Source organism: Triturus cristatus, chromosome 2_1 (genome assembly GCF_964204655.1).
Source record: "Triturus cristatus chromosome 2_1, aTriCri1.1, whole genome shotgun sequence".
Classification (NCBI taxonomy): domain Eukaryota; kingdom Metazoa; phylum Chordata; class Amphibia; order Caudata; family Salamandridae; genus Triturus; species Triturus cristatus.
The window spans coordinates 670,081,257-670,086,203 of NC_140581.1; the positions used below are offsets into that span (position 1 = coordinate 670,081,257).

The 4,947-nt window shown below is 39.8% G+C and overlaps 1 long non-coding RNA gene across 2 annotated transcripts; it reads right to left on the reverse strand.

Annotated features, from left to right (window-relative positions):
* Nucleotides 1–2,607: 2,607 nt before the first annotated feature.
* On the reverse strand, nt 2,608–4,747 carry LOC146865735 (uncharacterized). 2 transcript variants are annotated; one of them, XR_014976690.1, is made up of 3 exons: nt 4,646–4,747; nt 4,505–4,541; nt 2,608–2,664 (listed from the first exon to the last, which is right to left on the reverse strand). It is a non-coding gene; the product is annotated as an uncharacterized LOC146865735 (long non-coding RNA). The 2 variants fall into 2 exon arrangements; XR_014976691.1 differs by lacking the exon at nt 2,608–2,664 and adding an exon at nt 4,199–4,286 and having other exon boundaries at nt 4,382–4,541.
* Between the last annotated feature and the right edge of the window lie 200 nt (nt 4,748–4,947).

Here is a 4,947-nt window from a genome sequence, read left to right on the forward strand (position 1 = left end):
AGAAGGTCTTCCAAAAGATGGGTCTTTAATAAATCTTATCTCAACAATGAAACATGGGTTTCAGAACTCAAAGATATGATTAGAGAATTTATAATTCGTAATACGGCACCGCCCCTCTCAGTATTATCTGGGACGCCCTAAAGGCTTTTATTCGTGGAATTATAATTGCGAAAGATGCTGCCACGTCCATCGCCGCCATGGCTATAAAAAACTCCTTTGAACATCGTATTCAGGTTCTTAGCGATTTAAGACAACAAAATTCCTCTAGAAATATCCAAGGTCAACTAGATGAAGCTAAACGTGAATTTAGTACATATTTATTTGAGCAAGGAGAGGCGTTCTTTCGTAGTCAATATCAGAAAGTCTACGAAGAAAGTAATTTTACAGGTAGATTTCTAGCCTGGCAGGCCAATGAACAAGCTGCCTCCAATTATATTCTTGGTTTAATTTGTCCTGTTACTGATCAATATGTGACCGATTCAGATGGGTTGGGCAAGATAATGCACTCTCATTACCAAAAAATATATAGCCATAAGCATGAAATAGATCAGCTAAAACTAAACGCTTTCCTGAGTAGGGAGGTGATCCCTTCTCTCTCTGAAGCTGAGCAGTTAAATATGGTCAGTGAATTCTCCCTACTAGAGTTACAATCGGTAGTGAAAGAACTTCCATTAGGGAAAACTTCCGGACCCGATGGATTACCTGCCGAATTTTTTAAAGTTTTTTTTCCTGCCTTCTCTGACCTTTTTTTACAACTCATTAATTCTATGCTTGCTGGAGCTTCCATCCCAGATTCATTTCGCGAGGGCACGGTGGTCAGCTTTCTGAAGAAGGGGAAGGACGCCAAGGATCCTAATTCATATCGTCCCATTACTTTGTTAAATACGAACTATAAGATTGTTACTAAATTACTCGCTATTCGTTTTAACCATATTGCCCCGGGTCTGATTCATGAAGATCAAAATGGGTTTATTGCTGGCAGACAATTGATGACTAATACCCATTATCTTTCAGAAGCCCTGGATTATTTTCAAACACTGAGGATTCCAGCCTTAATTAAGTTATTTGATGCAGAAAAAGCTTTTGATTTGGTGGTCTGGGAAACTCTTTTTATTATTTTGCAATATTTTCACATCCCATTAATTATTATTAATTTTATTCACAATCTTTTATTCCTCTATAATGCCACTGGAAACCATATTGTTTTACATGTTATGTACTTGTTGTTATATAATGCTTATTACCCTGATAAACTTCGAAAAAGCTACTGCAGATTGGTAGCCTGGTACTCTGTGGCTTCCCAGCGGTTATGGTGTGCTATGCGCTTAGCCTACCCATTGACCTGGGACAATGTGACTCCAAACTTAATTTCTGACCACTGAAGGTATTTGTTTCAGCTGCACCGCGTGAGGTGCGTCTCCTGCTCCTCAGCGGAGGGATATTGTTAAGCAATGTAACATTTGCAGACATTTCCCATCTAATGCAGTAGCTTTCAGCTGAAGGGCTGAGCGAAGACAGGGCACGGGGAGCTCACTTTTTCTTGCACTTGCTGCTGGTATCTTCCCCTTCACCACTTGAAATCCTGGACCTCTTGCAGTGCCGCTCTCTGTGGTGTAAAAGAGAGACGAGTTTCCAAACCTGTTGTGCCTTTTTTAGCTCGTGACTGGGTTTTATGAGGATGAGGAATCCGAATTATACTGTTAAGCAAACCTAATATAGTATTAGAGAGAACAAGCATTGGTATTGCCAAAAGGTCTCGCCTTTGGGACCTTTTAAGTGTTTAGCTGTGCAGCACATTATCCTGGGTGCTACAACATCTACTGTTACTTCATGTGCAACTGGTAAACGGCCACACACACCCAAGGTCGGGCTTTCGTGCTCAGTTGGGGCTGCTACAGGGCAGTAGTAGTGGGGCGAGGTTTTAAAAAGAAAGGATTAAAAGATAAAAAAAGAAAATTCACCTACCTGCCAGCCTCCGCCCTCTTTGCTTGATGCAGGAAACAGGATTTTGTTTCAGGTGAGACCTAACAAAGCGGCATAGAAGCAGGTAACATACAGGAAATATAGACAAACAAATAAACAATACAGAGAGGAACATGGAGGGGGTGGTGGAGAAAAGAAAGAAGACAGAAAGACCAAAAGGGTAGAATAAAGCAACCAACAATGCAGGAGAGGATCAGGAAAAAATTCAGGAAAAGAACAGGTAGTGGTGTTCCCCTAAAAGGGAAATGACCGCACATCCAGAATTATAACTGTCTTAAAAGTATCAATACTGTGCGTGACAAATATAAATGTTGCTATATTGGCAACCGGGTGCTATATCAGCTTCAAACACCTACTGCCTAGAGGTATTGCCTGCACATTAAACCTATAACATGCATATAACAAAACATGAGAGAACAAAGCTATTGCAGCACAACCATTCAACCTAACTTATTTAATTAATCAAAAACAGTGTTGGTCATAGGTCAAAGTAATCCCATAGTGTAGTTTTTAATCTCTTGCACAACGAGGACGATAAGGAAACGACAATCCGTTCAAAATAATCCAATCAGATCATCAAAAGGAATTTTCTTATACACTTTATTGAAGTCCAAAAATTAAAAGTCCCAGCACACGATTAGCCGACACGTGTTTCGTCTGATAACACAGACTTTTTCAAGGCTGGAATGACAAATATTCTACAATCAATATTCTATTTACAATTATAAGATAACATTAAAAAACCACATTTTACATGATTAAAATTCATATTTTACATATGATTAATAAATCCGATGATATGATACAATAAGGGAAGACAAACCTAAATTCTATGATGTTAATCATTGAAATATAGTAAGAAAGAGGAGACATATTGTACCTACAGTTGAAGAAGAAGAGATCAAGAACAGCGACGGCCCGTATAGGGCGTGTTACCGGGGCGGTGACATGGGGCAGAGGAGGGGCAGGGTGGGGGGTTGCAAAATGCGGCATACGGCCGATTGCAGGTAAGTTACGAAAAAAAAAAAAAAACGAATTTCGTTGCGTGGGCAGTATCACCAAATGCGATGCAGCGCGCGCAACAAAATTTGTTTTCTTTACTTTTTTCGTAACTTACCTGCAATCGGCCGTATGCCGCATTTTGCAACCCCCCACCCTGCCCCTCCTCTGCCCCACGTCACTGCCCCGGTAACGCACCCTATACGGGCCGTTGCTGATCAAGAAGCACCGAAAAAACAATAATAGTAAGAGTGTAGAGAAAAAGACCCAAGACTCCGAGTGCCAAAAGCCATGGAATATCCAAACATGTCTTAGTTATTAAATATCGGAATATGAAAATAAAGTGAACAGAAATGTGACCTATACACAAACTCTTGATGTTATAGTGTAAGACCTTCACCATCATTTTGACCCTAATACCAGGTGTATAAGTCTAAATATGAGAAAGGTACAACTAGGCACCCACCAAATATTGGGGATATTGGCGAACTGTAATGTATAAACAATCTGTCACTGCAGCGCGTCAGATTGGAGTGGAACCAGGATCCAAAGAAGGAGACAGTGATCTATATAATCCAAGACTATATAAAATAAAAAGAAGAAATTCATATTATCTAAAATAATGAATCTCAAATGTGTTGAAACTGTAATACTTTCAATATGCAAAACAAGAGTTAAAAAAGAGTTGTTGCATATTGTATTCAGATTTAACACAATGATATTAATATGTCAACATTACATAATAGGCCCGAACAACTTCATGAAGTATCAATTACTACATAGTGGCTAAAGAAGTTAATAGCCATTATTGATCGAAAACATATGACATAAAGCCATATGCATAACGAAAATGGCAGTACTAACTAGCCACAAGACGGGATTCGTAATGTGGCGGTAGCACAGAAAACAAAATATGAAGCATGATACCTACGAACAGTGATTGACATCTACGAAAGTGTCATGGTTTCAAACAAGTGCCACAAAATCCCTCCGAAGCTTGTAACCGAGCACACATGCGTGTTACCGTAATAAGAAACACACCTGAGTGTAAGGGAAACATTTTGACATGATAACCTACTCTTAACATGGTAAGCTCGCTACATGTAAGCTACTATGGAAAAAGGATATAGAGCATGGTCAAATATTCGAGCCTCTGGTACCAAACTGGTATCCATGTATCATCGTTATCTCAAGCAGCTTCACGAATCACACTCACCAAAAACATGAGTACCACTACCAGCGCTGTCCTTCCGCCACTTAGTACAAACCAACAAATTCACAGCTGTCTTGGGCCCCGATCTGGCCTAGAATTACATAAACGCAAGCAACTAAAACTAGAGCTCTAACTTAGTAGAGACAGTGCGTTTAGCCAAACAACAAATCAACAACACAGACTCACCCAATAATAAAGTCCCAATCTTTCAAATATAATGAAAGAAACAAGTAAGTCGTCGATTGTCACTGTAGCAATAATACACTTAAAGGACAACAAAATTGTCAGTCCCGAGTGGATTAATCTCACCTGGACCTTATGCAGTGCAACTCTGATAAGTTGACCCCTAAGGATAAATCAAAACAAATATACAAATACATGTAAGTATTGGACCCAATGTAGTTCGCGAACTACTCAAATAATATGGTCACAGATCCTGGAAGTACTCACCTACAAGTATAGACGTCTCTTCCGCACACACAGTCGTGTGGAAAGTGGCGAAAAAAGTAAACGGCACAGGCCTCTCCATTCCTTGCTTATCAAGTGGCAAACTGTAGTCATGTGACAGAAATCACGTGACCGCAACCAGACTGCAATTGAACACTATGGCAGAAATCGAAAATGTGCCGCCATCATGAACTGTGCTACATGCCCCCTCTATAACGGGCAACTAGATGTAAAAATAGCTGAACTGAGTTAATAAAACGTGCAGAGAAGTGTAGGAATGAATGAACATTAAGTACTATTGAAAC